Raw genomic sequence first — 17,882 nt, 5'->3', positions numbered from 1 at the left:
CTGGTACAAAATGCAGCTGCCAGGGTCCTCACTGGAACATCTTGGAGGGCCCACATCCAGCCGGTGCTGAGGCAGCTGCATTGGCTGCCAATTGCTGCCCGGACCCCGTTCAAGGTTTTGGTTTTAACCTTCAAGGCCATACGCGGGTTGGGACCCACATACCTGAGGGACCGCCTACCGCTCTATGCCCCCCGCATGGCCTTACGCTCTGCGGGTAAGAACCTGTTGGTCGTCCACGGCCCGAAGGAAGCGTGCCTAGCCTCGACCAGGGCCAGGGCTTTTTCAGTCCTGGCCCCTACCTGGTGGAATGAGCTCCCGGGTGATCTGCGGGCCCTATGGGATTTGTCAGCTTTCCGCAGGGCCTGTACAACGGAGCTCTTCCACCAGGTCTATGGTTGAGGCTGGGGTCAGCGAATCAGGGACATCGCTCCCCCCCTAGGAGTTGGAGTGTACGCTACTCCCCTATCCTTTCCTCTTCACCTCTTAATAATTGGGGGAGGGATGGGATTTTTAGCCGCCATGTTAGTAGATTGATGTTTTAATGGGAATTTTAATGGGATTAGTTGTTGTGACCCGCCTCGAGCCTATCGGGAGAGGTGGGAAATAAATATAATAATAATAATAATAATAATAATAATAATAATAATAATAATAATAATAATAATAATAATAATAATAATAATAATAATAATAATAAACAAACTACCTGGAGCAACAAATATGCATTAAATCGCCCAGGAAAAGCAAAAGAATATTTTCCCCCAACAGTTAGCACACAAAGATATAAACTGAGCCTCCTTTTACACTCTGTCTTCACAAAGTCCTGTCCTGAGCAGATCAGACTGATACAACCTGACAGCCACCACCCCCACAGATCAAAAGGAGGTCACCCAGATGCTTGGATAATACTAGACAGAACCACAGGCAGCCCCAGACATTCCAAACACAAGTGAATTGGCCATGCAACCGCACAACCTTGTGAAGAGCGAGTTTGCTATGATTACGCATAGAGGGAACTGTAACCAAAGATGTGGGCTCACCAGCCCTGTAAAAGAAGGAATGGCTGGAAGAAACGGCAAAGGGAGAGAGAGAGAGAGACTGCTATTTGAATTGCAGCTGCAGTTGGAAGCCTCTCACATTCCCTGTGGGTTGTTTGGGCTTGGAGCATAGGGGAGAGAAATCAGACATGGAAGATCTCACCTTCAGATAATCAGATACAAACAATTGTTTCCCCAAAGAACAATTCAGCCCCTGAACCCCCTCACCAAGACGGTCTTCCCTTCCCACCTCACCCCCGCCAGCCCTGTCCACCTCACCCTTCTGTGGATGCCTTGGTCTTGTCCAAGCCCCCATTTTCTGTCTTCCAAAGTAATCCAAGGGCTTTTTTTTTAAAGGGGTGAGAAGTTTTACTTAAAAAAAATAACATGGATCATGGGCCTGTTTTAACAGGGAGAAAGGTGATTGACTGCCTGACTTGATAGACAGGTGAAGGAGAATCACAAATACAGTGCATTCCTCTCCTCCGCCATTTCAAGCCAGCGTGCAGAGTGATTAGAAGTGTGAGAAGGCAGCAGAGAAAAGGGAGAGAGCCAAGAGGTGAGGAATGGCTGGACGCACATTATTTAATAGCGTTACGCCATGGCATTGATGTGATGCTTTTTTTTTAATGTACAGAAATGCCCCAGAACTTAATTCTGACAAAATGGAGGTGCTATTGGTGGGGGGAAAGGTCTGATCCTATGAAATTAGTTATCCCCTGTTCTGGAGGAGGCTGAACTCCTCTTAAAAGTGCAGGTTGGGATATTCCTGGATCTAGGCCTCCTGTTAGTTAAACAGATGGCAGTAGTGCCCAGGGATGCCTTTCAACTGATTAGCCAGCCTTCTTGAGCCAAAGAGGTCTTGCCACTGTGGTGCATGCCCTAATTAAGTCTAGATAAGATCACTGAAATGTCTGGACATGGGCTTGCCCTTGCAGTCTGTACAAAAAACTACAGTTAGTATAGAATGTTGTGGCCAAAGTCTTGAGTGGAGTGGATTGTAAGGACCATATCACTTCAGTCTTGCTGAATTTATATTGACTTCCAGTTTGTTTCTGGGCTCAATCCAAGGTGCTGGTATTGTCCTTTAAAGCCCTGTAAATCCTGGGACCAACAAACCTTGCTGTCTCCATTAGTTTACTTTTTATAATTGGTAAACTCTTTAGCAAGCATCTGTCCACAAAATTATCTAACTGGGTACTTAGTAAGAACATTATAGGGCATGAGAAAATTGGCTTTAAAAAAAGGTTGTTCAACTCTAGACCATTGCACTGTTCTATCCTTCCTATGTGATGTATATAAGGCCACCAAGAGGCAAATTATTTGTATCATTCATAGATCTGAAGATGGCATTTGACTCAATCCTCAGATCATCTCTATGGAGCAAACTTGCCAATCTAAATATTGACCCTCGCCTCCTATTTCTGCTATAGAGTTTGCACTCTAATAACTCTTGCCAAATAAATTTTTCCACCAGGATAATCTAACGAACAAAATACCTATAAAGATCGGTGCTAGGCGGGGCTGTATTTTGGCACCTCAGTTATTTAACCTATTCCTACACGATCTCCCTGCATACCTTGAGGAGGTGAACAATCATCCGCCTACCCCCCTACTTTTGTATGCTGATGACACAGTGTTATTATCCAGAACAAGAATTGATCCTAAGCGTTATCTCAACAGATTTACCAAGTACTGTCTGGAAAATAATCTAAAAATTAACATTGAAAAGACCAAAATAATGGCCGAAATGGTCCCATAGCTGCTTTATGGGATACCAATCTGGATCAAAGCATTTAATCACGATCTAGAAGTACTCCATGTGTCCTTTCTCAGATCATTATTTCAAGTCCCTAGAAATGTGGCTAATGACACCTTAATTGCTGAACTAGGCCAACAGTGGCTTAAAACCAGAGCCTGGTCTCTTATCTTTAGGTATTGGATCAATTTTAGGGCTCAGTCAAATAACTTTTTGGCTGCCCTGTTAAACAATCCCCACAATTCCAATTGGCCTTGCAGACTTTCTAACAAACTTCTCTCATTGGGCTTAGATTTACACTCTTTGATGGATCTTGAGAAGAAAAGTATATATATAAGCTCATAGTAAGGAGATGAGGATATTGACTATCAAATCTTACTGTCGTTTACATCTTCATCTTGCTCTCCCTGTGTATCCTCCAGTCTCCTGTTATATAAAGTTTGATATTCAATACCCTCCAGTCTCCCATTACAAAAAGTTATACCCCCCACCACCTTACCATTATTGAAGCTTATCCCGACAGGAAAGCTTTCATGCTTGCTCAGCTGAACTCTTTCCCTTCTAACATTCTCTTAGGGAGGTTTAACTGTATTCATTTAGCGAAGAGACTATGTTTTCATGGATGTATGATCCCTGATATTCTTCCTCATATTATTTTGGTTCGCCCCAAGTTCTCTTTATACAGCTATGTAATATATGATATTCTGTCCTCCTTTCAATTCCCTTTTGACAAAACCATAATAGTCAATAAATTACTTGACTACAAGGATCCTACTTGAATCTCCCATATTGCAGCATTTTTATGCAAGGCTTTTGGAATTAATTCCTTGTTTTTAATGAAACTGAGTAACCTTGTTTGATTTTTAATTTTATTATTTTGTATTTCCTTACTTGTATTGCTCATTATGCCAATAAAGGCTTTTGTATCCATCTTGCCATCTCCCATATGCACGTACCTGCTCATGGTGATCATCCTCAGAGGTCCTGTTTTAATTATCACTGCCATCAGAGACTACACAGGTGGTGACCCAAGAAAGAGCCTTCACAGTCCTGGCATCAAAACTTTGGAACTTCTTGCCCATGGAGATTCATCTGAATCCTACTATTGGTGTATTTCTTTAGCAAGTGAAGTAATGCCGTGCATATGCATTGTAATTAATAAGTTGTAATTATTTTTTTAAAATTAATTTAGGCCATCACGGGACCTTTGAACACCAACTAGGTATGCTGGTTGGGGTTGCTTAAAGTGATTGACAGGCCGATGCGTGGCAAGTACAAGGTGCATTGCTCTCTCTTCTGCCTTTTCCAACCACTAATGAGGAGGGTAAATGTGTGAAATGGCAGCTGAAAAAAGGCAACACAGCTTGAAGGTGAGGAGGGGTGGTGAGGCACTATATACTATTGTGCAATTGTGTTCAGAAGACGTGCCACTATTTTGACCAATGTGCAAAAATGCTCTTTTTTATTTTGACTGCTATATCCCCAGTAACAGTTATTGGTCCTTCTTTTGTGTTTTTATTCATTTTATTATTTTAACTGGATTTTTATTGCTTTATTGCTTTTTATGTTTTCTACCTCATGGGTGCTGATTGGGTAGAAAAATGGCATAAAATGTTTTTATGACAGTTAGCATTAGTATATAAACCAGATTTTATTCTCCACTTCTTCACATGAAGCCTGCTGGGTGACCATGGGCCAGTCATAATGAGGTGGTTGGCGTAGTCCGTTGAGCTACAGAAGGGGGGAGGAGAGGAGGTGTTGTATTGTGTTGTGGTTTACTATTTTAATTATTGTATTTTTATGTTGATGTAAACCACCTCTAGCTAGCTGGCTGGAAATGTCAGTTAATAATTGCAATTAGAAATAATAAATAAATAAATAAATAGTCCTCTCAGAAATCTCTCAGTCCTATCTCACATGGTGACTGTTTTGGGGAGAGGAAGGGGAAACAATCATAAGTCACTTTGAGACTGTATAGGGTAGAGAAAAGTGGGATATAAAAATCAGTACTTAAAAAATAAATAACAAGGCTCCAATATTGTGTTTTCAATACATCTCAGTCCTTGCTATGACAAAGCAACACTGTATGGTAGCTATCCTTCCTAGCACATAACAAGTTGGTAGAAACTGACCCTTGCAGAACCTTAGTAACCCTCCTGACTAAGAGAAATGGAAACCAATACAAACATGCCATGTGCAAATCAAATTTAAAAGGTATCTCAATTTGTTAGGAACATTCAAAACATTCAAAAATGTTCAACATATACAAGGGACTCCATTCAAACAACAAATAAACTATGTATTCTAAAAAACTAAGAATGTGTCAGATTTGTTGTTTTACAGCTTTTTACCACTGAGTACAGTACTAAAATATCCTTACCAAGAAGACACCTAATACCAATATTTTCCTGTATGGTGCTACACAGATACATTGCATGGATTATCTTGGTCTTTTATCTAAGAGGATTACGGGATAAATGGATAAAAAACCACTCCAGTGAAATGAAATTGAATTTTAAGAGGATGCAGAAATTGCTTACCAGACTAATTTCTTACACTGGAGCATTCTTTTATTTTAAAATAGAAACAAATAATGCCGAGTTTAAAAGTACATTAAAAGTCAACTTACTGTTCACAATATGAATTCTTTTTTTTCTCTTTCTGTCAAAACACTGTTTCTGTAAGAAAACAAAATTAATGTAATTAATTATATTACCAATAAAGCCAGAGTAGCGATATTATACTCAAGTCCCAGAACAATTTTGGACAAGGTAAAAGTTACTCATATGGGGTTGAGTCTTAAAACAAGAGAGTCAGAAACAGCTAATAATGGAAGTAGTGGAAAGAAGTAGGGATGCCTCTTAACTGCTGAGAATGGAAAATCTCCCAACTCTAGCTCTTATTGCTTGCTGTTTCTCCTGCAGCTGGTGAGAGGGAAAAAAATTATACCTTCCCTGGCATGATGAATAAGGGCTGGTTTTTTGTACCCTGCTGTTCATTAACCAAAGGAGTCACAAAATGGCTTACAATCACCTTCCCTTCCTATCCCCAAAACAGACATCCTGTGATATAGATGAGGCTGAGAGAGCTCAGAGAACTGTGACTGGCTCAAGGTCACCCAGCTGGTTGCATATGAAGGATGACTCCAGTAAGCAGCTGACACCTCTATCTCCTGATGGATGGACTCTCCCCTGGAAACATTTGCCAGATGTTTGGAAGCAGTGTCTGGATAACTCGGGCAGGGTTGTCTGAAATTCAACCCCTCCAAGACTTTGGCTGGGTAGAAGGCAACAGGATCAGGAAGCATGCCTCCCCTGCCTGGATGGGGTACAGATTATGGCAGTACCTGTGGCAAGGAATTTGGGAGTGATCTTTGATGCTTCCTTATCTATGGAGGCTGAGATCACAAAACTAGCACAAAGCATTTTTCTGCCTGTGCCAAACTAGGCTACTAGCGCTCTACCTGTCCTCAGAATACTTGGCCATGGTAATCCATGCAACTGTCACTTCCAGACTAGACTTTTTCTACATGGGCCTTGTCTCTGACCCAGAAATTGCAATTGGTACAAAACACGGCTGCTGGGTCCTCACAAGATCGTCTTGGAGAGCCCATGTCCAGCCTATGCTGAGGCAGCTGCATTAATTACCAGTTGGCTTCCTGATCAGGTTCAAGGTTTTGGTTCTGACCTTTAAAGCCATCAGCAGCCTGGGTCCCACTTATCTGGGGGACTGCTTGTCTCCTTATGCCCCTCACAGGACTCTTCACTCTGTGAGTATGAATTTGTCGGTTGTCCCTTGACCCCGGGAGGCATGCCTGGATTCAAACATGGCTAGGGCCATCTCAGTCCTGGCCCCGACTTGGTGGAATCAACTCCTACAAGAGCTGAGGGCCCTGGCAGAGCTATTATCTTTCTGCAGGAGCTGTACGACAGAGCTCTTCCACCAGGCATTTGGTTGAGGTTGGGCTAGAAAGAGCGGGTCCCTCCCTCTATAGGCCCCAAGGCTGGATATTGCCAGTAAATATCATCTTGGGCAATATTGACTGCTGCCATAGGATATGAGGAGGTGGCATGGGGGAGTTTTTTGTAGATTGTTTTTCACTGCCAATATTGGTTATATGTATTTGGTTTTATGTGGATTTTAATGTTCTTATTGTAAACTACCTCAAGCTGGCCGGGCCAGGAGTGGTGGTCAACAAACACAATTATAAATAAACTAGGTTCAAAGCCCATTCCTAAGAACAGGCCTTGAAAGGGTCCCATCCTCCGCCCCCTGGCCAGGCAGCTTTGGCCAGCATCTCACATCCAGATCAAGTGGGACGGGTGGGGGCTGGGCAGCTCGTTAGCAGGTCCGGACAGAGCTCCTTAGCAGTCAGCTAGTCAGCTCCTTAGCAGTCCTTAATGAGCAGTCAGCAGGCTGGGAGGCCCTCATCAGCAGGCCCAGCCTAGCAGGCCAAGATGCCCTTGTTAGCAAAGCCTCCACCACGGTCCTTTGCCCTTACCTGCTGCTGGCTCCAGGCACTGAGGCGTCTGAGAGCAAAGAGGCTAGAGTCCACGGACAGAGGGTGGGAGCTGCAGGGGCAGGGCCAATCAGGGCAAAGCTGGCTGCACCCTGATTTGCCCTATTCCAGCTTGGATAGCCGGACACGTCCCACCCCTAGGCTGTTTCATAAATAAAGGAACAACAATGGATAATGATAAACAAACAAATAAATAAATAAGGAGTGGGGAATCAAACCCCATTCTTCTGATTAGAGCAGTGGTTCTCAACCTAGGGATCAGGATCCCTTTGGGTTGCAGCAGAGCAGGTAGCTTGGCCAAGGGTGGCATCATCCACACAACAGCCTTGCAGGGTAGATTGAGACAGAGCGTTCATCTGACGGGAGCAGTAGAAAAGATATGGTAAGCTCAAGAACTCAGATAGTTGTATATATTTGGGGGCCTGATTAATCTTCGAGATATATCATGGGGAACGGCACGGCGGCAGCACGGAGTAGCTGCCGCCATGCATAAAGGGTCTTTGTTAAAACCACACACATTCTATTTCCTATACAGTCAAGATCAATCACCTGATCACTCTAGGATTTGCTGTGGATGGTACCTTGGATTCTCTCTGATTAAATTTCAAAGCTAAATAAAAAATGCCTGCATTGTACTTGGTAGAGGTAGAAAGGGTTTATTCCATGAATGCTTCTAACTGTTTTTCAATGTCAGGTTGTAATAATGTAAGCTATTTGCATGGAAGCATAGGCATTTTAGAAACCACCAGTGTGCAACTGAGATGAGCTATACACTTCTATTCTAAAAATCTATTGTCTTTCAATGTGGTTCTTTTTAAAAGTTCAGACATGCAATAAATAGGTGAACATAGTACTTAATTAACAGAGTATATGAATCCTTGTTCTCACTTTGACAACACAAATACTAACAATTTGGAAAGTCCAAGAGCCAAGTTACTAGTACTTGCAATTAGTAAAGTCAGGAGTACAAATGCAAAATATTAGACTCTATATGAAATGTTCAGCAAAGTCAAATGTCAAAATCAATGCTTGTTTGAGGATTTACCACAGTGTTGCTGATGATTGTCAGACATTAAAACTGGGAAAGTGACCTATCTACAAAACAGAAAATGAGAGAAAGGCTAATGACACAGTAAAACACAGCAATATCATTGTGTTTACTCTGAAACTGACTGACTTGGTTGTAACTATAAAAGGCCGAGACTTACCGTGGCCGCTCCTTTGACGACGGCGCCAGGGAAGCGGCGTGCTCCTGCTGGGCTTCATGGCCCATGTCACATGGAGAGGGCCGGGCGCGGGCCTATTTAAGGCTGAGCACGAGGCTTCCTGGCCTCTCCGCATTGCAGCCATCCAGACAGCAACCCTCCCTCCCTGTGTTGTTCATCATTTATTATGTTATGCTTGTTGCAATTTGTCGCAGCTGCGGTTTTCGACCAGTAGAGAACCTGTTGGTAGGGAGTCCTGTCTGCGTACGGGACTCCCGACTAAAGGGGTTCTCCTTACTGAGGCCGGCCACTCAAAGGACGCGGCCTACCTGGCGGGGAGGCTAGGGGCCTGTGGCCAGGCAGCTGGGGAGGCCAATGGAGGTGGACGCCTGTTGGTCCCCTGATAGTTGCTTCCCTGCGGGAATCCCCTGTGATGCAGCATGACCTGCCCTCCCGGCTGGGAGTGAGGCGGGGACCCCAAGCATCATGGGGGGCACGTGATTTGAGCAGCCAGACGGCTGGATGGCATTCAGGTTCCCCTATCTGGTCGTGTGGTGCCAACCCTCCGTTGAGGGGAGGTAGCAATAAAGGCTGCGGCCATTTTTACTGCCAGCAGGAGTAGCGTCTTCCTTATTAGTTGCCACCTGATAGTCAATTTCTACCATAAAATTAAATAAGATGAAAAACACAGAATCATAGAGTTGGAAGGGACCTCCTGGGTCATCTAGTCCAACTCCCTGTACTATGCAGGATACTCATAGCCTTATCGCTCATCCACAGTAACTTGCCATCCCCTTGAATCTTCACAGAAACAGAATCAGTTGGTAGCTGGGAAGGAAATAGTTTGGTAGAAGGCTCTGCTAAGCAATACCTTTTTCACTTCATGTTTAACTTATGGAAAATTGTTCTCAGGCATGAAAGAAAAATCAAATACACGATTGAAAAACTGGTAAAAATGGAAAGCACCTAAGTATTTAGAAGCAGAGAGTCAGCATGAGGTAAGGGTTCATGTCATTTTGGGTCTGAGGAGACAAGCATTCAAATACCCATTTTAGCCATGAAGCTCACCAGGCAACCTTTAGTCAATCATATTCTCTCTGCTTAACGTATCTTGATTGTTCTGAGAATGAATTGAGGCAGGGGGACCTATATTGCCCTGAGCTAAGCTCTTTTGAGAATCTTTGAGAAAGAATGGAATAAAAAAATAACAAATATACAGGTACATTGGTGCCAGAGAAAGGTGAAGTTTCTTTTTTTTAATTTCTTCACTGTTTTAAATTGCATACATAAGTACACATTAAGCTGGATTGTTACCTGTCATTTCCCTTGTGTTTTTGGAACATGAGTGAATCTTGAAAACCTTTAATTCTTCTCTTAGAGACAAACTATATGTGACAGCTTTTGGACAGTCTGTCTCTCCTAGTAATCACACAGCAGTTGTGGGGACTGTCTGTTTAAAATAAAGGAGAGCCTGACTGAGATAGGAATGGTGACACAGTGGGAAGAAGGCTTTCCCTCTGTGCTTTTTCCCAGACAGAAATAGCATGGGAGGACTTATTTTCTCCTTTTTTGGCTGTTCCATGTATAGAGACCCAAGCAATTTCAGCCCCTCCCCCCCCCCCATGTCACAGTTCCCATATCAGTCAGATTTCCCTTGTTTTTTAAACAGACAGTCCACACAGCTGCTGTGTGGCTAGTAAGAGTTACTCAGATACAACTCTTTAAAAATAATTAACATCTAATTTGGCTCTTATGGTGAAGGGTTTTTTTTTGGGGGGGGGGTGAGGGTGAAACCTATTATCTTTGTTCATCTTAAAATGGTAAATGCATACTGCTAAAACCATTCAACTCTACTATATCCAGATTCCCTCCCCCCATTTCTTCCTTAGTTTTCTTGACGTATTTGTCCTTCTTATTTAGACAGACAGATGAGAGAGAAAGAGAGAGGGGAATGCTGATGAGCACTATATAAAAATCAAGTTATTTATATAATGTTCTGAATTATTTTTTCTTATAAAGGAAAATAAAATTAGTGTTATATTTGTATAAGATATTCAGTCACCTACATACATTCAGTCCTTCACCATTTGCTTCTGATATTTCAAATTGCTAGGCTATCACAAACCAAATATAGAGATTGGTTCATTCACACATCAGACATTTTAGGATGATTGTAAGAGCAGCTAAGCACACTTGCCTCCATTTTTAAAAACAGTGCATCAGATTGTGCACACCATGCATAGCTTCCTGCTCTCTCATGAGACTCTGATCTTCAGAGAATTCAGCCACAATTCAGTTCTTGCAACAGGCAATGAAATCTAGTGGACCCAGTCTCATGAGAGGATGGAGCACTGCAGTAGTTCAGGAAGCTCTACAGGTCATTCACAACTGGCCACATTTTTAAAAGAGATGTCTGGATGCATGGGGGAGTTAAGTGCTTCGGCAGAATGGATGTGGTAGCAGTAGTGGATGGTCAATACCAGGCAGCTTTATAAACTGAACTTGTAGCACTGTTCTCATTGATTGCAAGGTTATGGCTATAGATATACCAAACAATATAAACTAATATTAGCCTAAAGCATGTAGGAAAATATAACTAGAAAAAAGGACAAATTCAGAGATCCACTTTTGGACTCTCTTTCTCAAAACATGCAATAGATATAACATTCAGGAGACCAACTATGTCTCTCTCTCTCTCTCTCTCTCTCTCTCTCTCTCTCTCTCTCTCTCTTTTTTTGTTTTGCTTCAAAGATAAAATGATCTTCCAGACAATGCTAAGTAAAATTTCTGCCTGACTAGCCACTGAAACAGAAAAAAGAAGGCTTAAATTAATCTGTTAAGTTCTATCACTCTGGATGGATGCCATCACTCTAAAGCAGGATTTCATGAAACCCTGGGATTTCTAGACAAACCAAGAGAGATTTCCCGATTGAATGAGAGTTAATTAATTTTTAAAACATATTTTGTACTTTGTTAAACATTTATCAGGTGATATGACCATATATGGTCATTTTAACCTGTTCCCACCCCCCAATGGCCAATGATGGGCCTAGAAAGGGTGGGAAGGGGAGGTAGCATATACACAGCTATGCTTTCCAACCATATTCTTCACAATTACACCACTTCCAGGATCTCTCAAAGAATTGAAGGGTTTCTCAATGGTAAAAATGTTGAGAAAGGCTGCTCTAAATCAATCATCTACTTTGTATGCTCTATGTACATTCTGCATAAAAGTGCTAATATTAGAATTTTTAAAAATTAACTTCATGAGACTGAAGAGCTAGAGAATATTGGTTCTCCCATCAATCAAACACCATCATAGGGGCATAAATCTGTCTACATTCCTTTCATTCAATTTTAAACTTTACAAATATAAGGAACAGATGAACTCTGAAAAATTAGAAGTTCCCAAGCCAAAAGGCCAAATCTTGTTTTGCAGAAGTAGCGCTCAATTACTTTCTTCCAATTAGGCAACAAATACAACAAATATTCTTTATATGTACTGAGGCACTGATCCTGTCAACCATGGCCATGATCTCTTGAGTTTCTATATGGCACAGAGTTCTTCCACTGTGACAACTGTATTAACTGCTACATTTGTCACTGGAATCACACATTCCAGTTTTCATTTTGCTATTGTTTCAGAGGAAGCCGTTTTCTAACAAAATCCATTAGAAATACCAATAGAATAAAATGCTTTTAGCTATGCCTGGTTGCATTTCATAATATCATTTTGGAGCATATTCTGTACTCTTTACAAATGGCCCCTGGAAAAGATTCCCCCAGGAGCCTGAGGCAATCATGTAAATAATGTGCATTTTCTATTTAATTTACTTGTAAGAATTTACTGGGGGAGGGGGGATTTGGATGTGCATTTGGTAGTGTCTGAAGAGCATATCTGACAAACAGTTAAAATACTTGAAAAAAGAATAAGTATTTGCATTTCAGGTTCTGTAAATGTCTATCTAACAAGTACCATATTTACCGGCATATAAGAGGACTTTCCCCCCCTGAAAAACATGCCTCCAAGTGGGGGGGGGGGGTTGTCTTATACGCCGGGTGTACTTCAGTTGGGATAGACATAGTTGTCCATAGTGGCCTCCTGATGCTCACCTGGTGCCCATAGTTTAAGGTGACCAGAATTAAGGGACGCTGAGGCGGAGCTCCCCCCCCACTGGGCTCACCAACTCTGCTGCTGTCTTGTGAACTCCTCCTGGCTCGGAACTCGCTGGGCCCACCATACTTGTGCCTGCGTGCACGCCCCACCTCGCCACGGCAGCGATGGGCCCTCCCTCCCACAAGATACTCTGAAGTGGGAGGGGGGAGAGAGAGCTCCCGAAGGGCCGGCTGGGTGAGCCAGTGGCAAATGAGTGGAAAGGATGAGGATGCTGGGGGGGGGGAGGTGCCAGCCTCTGCTCCCTTTTCGCAATTTCAGGTGTTTTGAAGCCACCCCCATTCAGGAAGAGAGCCACACGGCCAGCCCAGCGCACAGGAAATGCTACTCCTTGATCTGCCCTCCACTCGCTTGCTCGCTCCCTCTTTGTTTGCAGTTAAATAAGCAGAGGAAGCTGTTTCAGTTCAATGCACAGACACGCCGCCTCTGAGAGAGAGAGAGAGAGAGAGAGAGAGAAAGAGAGAGAGAGAGAGAGAGAGAGAGAGAGAGAGAGAGAGAGAGAGAGAGAGAGAGAGTTACCCCTCTCCTCTCGCCTTTTTTGGGGGAAGCGAGGTAATCACTAATTCGAGCACAGTTTCTTGCTTTCTTTTCTTTTTTTATGGCTCTCTCTCTTTCTCCCTCTCTCCTCCCCCCCCTTCTGATGCTCTTTTACATTTTATTTGGTGTGTGGAAGAGGGGGTAGTCTTATACGTCAAGTATATAACAAACTCTATATTTTGAGTGGAAATGTTGGGGGTGGTCTTATACGCCCAGTCGTCTTATACGCCCGCAAATACAGTGCATTTTTATGCCACTCAAACTCCAACAGGTTTAGGGAAGGATGCCTGGTTTTATTCTCACAAAAACAATTCTGGGCAGGGTTACCGACTCCAGGTTGGAGCTGGAGAAGGATGGGGCTTGAGGAGGGGAGGGGGGCTTGAGGAGGGGAGGGATTCCAATGATGTATAATGTCACAGAGCAGCCCTTCTCAACTTTTTTACTGTTCAGAACCCCCTGAAACATTCTTCAGGCTTCAAGAAACCCCAGAAGTGGGCCAATCGTACAGAATATTGTTGGGAAGAACAGCTGTTTACATGCCCACCTGGGTCTCCTCCCCTTCCCACCCCCTCCACGCATATCATTAGCCAGTAGGGCGGCAGGTCAACATGACCATATATGGTTATATCACTCAACAAATGTTTAACACTTTAAAAATATATATATTAAAATTAATTAATTCCCACCCATTTAGAAAATCCTTCCAGGGCTGTTAAGAAACCCCAGGGTTTCATGAAATCCTGGATGAGAAAGCCTGCCATGGCATCTGCCTTCCAAATTGGCTATTTTTCCCAGGTGAACTGATCTTTGTCACCTGGAGTTCAATTGTAATAGTGGGTGGTGATAACCCTAACTCTGGGAGGAAGGTTAGGTTGGAAGGAGGGGGTTGGTCCAAGGGCATTCAGTGAGTTTCCAGGCAGAATGGAGATCTGAGCCCAATAGTTTAAGCAGAGATATACCCTTGAAGGATTGCACTGTAGATCCCCCAGATCCTAAAACACCACACTACATATAATGTAGGATATAACATACATGTAAATGTCAGCAAATAGCAGAATATAGTGGAGAAGCTGAAGAATTCACAAGCCACAAGATGTCACGTGGTAGCATAGTTAAGGCTAAACAGGGCAGTAAACCTTCAAGCCACGATTTCAAATCTTAGTTTGATGGCCCTAACACCCACTTAGTTGGTGGAGTGGCCTGCACATTAAAATATTGGGGATGGGGGTTAGTTCATGCTTACTACACTTACTGCATAAGGCAACAATTCTCAAACTGGGGTCCATATGTGCTAGTCTGCTGTCTCTGGCAGAGTGATATCTGGTTACAGAAGGAGTTGGTTAGAGTTCTGAGAGCAGCCAGCCAAAGTGAGCTTGTGGTCAGGATGAGCTGGGTTACAGCCAGAGTTCCCAACAAACAGACAAGTGAAATCTAGAAAGGGTAGTCCAAAAATCTGGTCCAGGGTCAAGGACCCCAAGAAGCCTTGCAAAGCAGGAGACAGGCAGGAATCATGCCTGGTGAGTGTTGGCATCATAGGAGTTTGCACAATTGCTTCCATGCTGACATGGTCTCCCAGCTGCACTTAAATTTGTGTTTCTGCTTTCCCAGTCATCATACAGAGAAGACCCATCTTCTTATAGAAACTGGTGATGGGCTAACAGCCATTGTTTAGTTGTTAGCTCCCTCCAAAGATACTGTCTACAATGACCTGGAGCTGTCAACATGGTGAGTTACACCTGGTCTCCGGGGGTCTACAAGTCATGTTAAGGTAAAATAGAAACTCCTCTCATACCACTTGCCTAATGTGAAAATAGAATCTTTTCAGATCTTTATGAACAAGGAAAGAGACTCTCCACCATGCAAAGAGGACAGAACTGATATTCATTTTAAAGGTGTGAGCTCACACAGATGCCACAACTCAGTGGGAGGTGGGTTCTTCCTTGGGATGGGTAGGTTCTCCATCTTTGGGGATTTTTAAACAGAGGCTGGATAGCCATCTGACAGAGAGGCTGATTCTGTGAAGATTCAGGCAGGTTACAGTGGATGGGCAATAAGGTTGTGAGTGTTCTGCATTGTATAGGGGGTTGGATTAGATGACCCATGAAGTCCCTTCCAACTCTGATTCATTGGGAACCAATACTTCAGTGCTAGGAACTTAAAACAGAATGCAATAGCAATAGCATTTCCTGCCACTATCTCAGCCCCTAACATTTACTTGTTCTGACTGAGTAGGAAATGAGGGGTAAGGGTTTTTATTCCTCCTCCAGGTAATTGTGGGTTTTTAAATTTTTTTATTTTATTTCTGTGTGTGTGTGGGGGGGGTTATGTCTTGATTGAACCCACCATAAGACAGTCCTCGATAGCAGTGGGAAATAAATCTAAACAAACTAATGAATGAATGAAATGATAAGGGAGGCAGCAGCCATACTAGTAGGTGTTATGAGGCGATGTTGTTGATGGTGCCACGGCTGTAGCACTGTGCAGATGGGATGCTACTGAATGGCTAGTGTAACTTGGCGTCAGCAAGGGATTTCATTGCCCCTGCAGCCAGTATCGGCACTATCTAATGCTGTAGCCATGGTCGTTCGTTCATTCGTTCGATTGTTCATTCTCAATTTTTTAGACCACCGCTCTTGGAAAACTGGCTCGTGGTGATTTACGTAGAACTAAAATCCCATAAAACAGTAAAATTCCCATACAAAAACCAAGATGGTGGTAAAAGCACAACAAGATGACCCCCTGTACCCCCCATCCCCCCTACATCCAGCGGTCACCAATCCTCCAGGGGGAAGCTATAAAGTATATCCTGGCAGACTTTCTACAGGACTGCACAGGGAGGGAGCAGTTATTCCTAGCTCGGCCTCAACCCGACATCTGGTGGAAGAGCTCTGTCTTACAGGCCCTGTGGAATGTTGAAAGCTCCGTCAGGTCCTTTATATCTTCTGGGAACTCATTCCACCAGGTTGGGGCCAAGACTGAAAAGGCTCAGGCTCTGGCCCTAGCCAAGGCCAGGCATGCCTCCTGGGGGTCAGTTACAACCAGCAGATTCCTACCCACAGAGTGAAGAGCCCTACAAGGGGCATAAGGAGACAAGTGGTCACTCAAGTAAGTGGAGCCCAGGTCATGAATGGCCTTAAAGGTAAGTACCAAAAGCTTGAAACTGATCCGGAAGCTGATCGGTAGCCAAAGCAGCTGCTTCAGCATGGGCCCTCCAAGGTGACCTCATGAGGATCCTAGCAGCTGCATTTTGCACCAGCTGCAATTTCTGGGTCAGAGACAAGGGAAGGCCCATGTAGAGTGAGTTAGCGAAGTCTATTCTGGAACTGACAGTTGCATGGATTACTGTGGCCAGGTGGTCTGAGGACAGGTAGGGCAGGTAGGGTAGCTGAGCCTGGTGTAGATGGAAAAATGCCATGGGCTACTTTAGTGATATGAGCCTCCTCAAATAGGGAGGCATCAAAGATTACTCCCAGATTCCTGGCTGCAGCTACAGCCGTAAGATGCACCCCATCCAGGCAAGGGAGACATGCTTCCTGATCCTGTCCCCTTCTATGCAGCCAAAGGACCTCCATCTTGGAGGGGTTGAGTTTCAGGTAGCTCTTCCTGAACCATCCAGACACTGCTTCCAAACAACTCACAAATATTTCTTGTGGGGAAGGGGAGTCCATCAGGCATTAGAGCAGGGTGTCATCTGCATATTGATGACAAACAAGTCCAAAACTCTGGACCAGTTGTGCCAGAGGGCACATACAGATATTATGCCAGCTCTGTCACCACCTTCTGATGTCCACCAGTAAGGACACAACCTTCAGTGGTATTCTATGGTAGACCTGCATATTTGTTGAAAGAGTTGCTATCTCCGGATTGGGAAAAACCTGGAGATTTGGGGGTAGAGATTGGAGAGGATGGGGTATAATGTCATATAGCCCACATATCAACCAAACTGTTGTCTTATCAGACACCTGTTGTCTGGAGAATGATTATAATAGCAGGAGATTCACAGATGCTACCTGGAGGTTAGAAATCAAATTTGGAAGTCACAGATGACAAACAGCAGTTTTTCTTTCTTTAGTAACAAAAAATAATTTTTAGATTGAGGTGCATACATCTATTAGCAACTTCACACCATCAAACTGAATGTTATGTTAACATTCTTAGCTATGGTCCTATTTAAATATTTCACCGCTATCAGGTGCACGATAATAGACAGTAACAATGATTTTATCACAGCTTCAAATAAGCCCCAAGCAGAGATCTGAGGATTAGTTTAACATAAGATTTGAAGCAGACACTGTGGGCCATTTCACACGGCTTCAAAGTAGCAGAATGGTTGCTATTTGGAAACGCTACTAATTTGCCATAACCCACGACGTCGTAGACAATCTGCAACAATCCTGAAACCAATCAGCAAAAAGCGCTTCGTTGTGGCGCTTTCAGGGGAATCCAGAAAAGTGGATTCACCCTCCGGATAGCGATACACTCCTGCAACCAATCTGCAACAGTAGCGCTAAAGACCTGTGCGTTACCATTGTTGCTGGTTCTTCAAAGTCCCTCCCCCTGGCTCTCTCCTCCAAACTTCCGGCGAAGCGATCGCCATTTTTTTTTCTCCGAGCGAGCGGGGATAAACGCACCGGCGAGCCTCTTTCTGTTT

At 43.6% G+C, this 17,882-nt stretch overlaps 1 protein-coding gene across 2 annotated transcripts in view; it reads right to left on the bottom strand.

Moving 5' to 3' along the window:
* The window catches only part of SYT1 (synaptotagmin 1), a 492,114-nt gene that overhangs the window by 299,126 nt on the left and 175,106 nt on the right, over positions 1 to 17,882 (bottom strand). For both annotated transcript variants that reach the window (XM_077338894.1, XM_077338895.1), the window contains exon 3: positions 5,426 to 5,474. The gene's annotated coding sequence lies outside the window, so the exon portion shown is untranslated. The remainder of the gene's footprint in view (positions 1 to 5,425; positions 5,475 to 17,882) is intronic.

The sequence above is a fragment of the Paroedura picta genome, chromosome 5 (genome assembly GCF_049243985.1).
Source record: "Paroedura picta isolate Pp20150507F chromosome 5, Ppicta_v3.0, whole genome shotgun sequence".
NCBI lineage: Eukaryota > Metazoa > Chordata > Lepidosauria > Squamata > Gekkonidae > Paroedura > Paroedura picta.
This window is presented reverse-complemented; position numbering and strand designations above follow the sequence as displayed.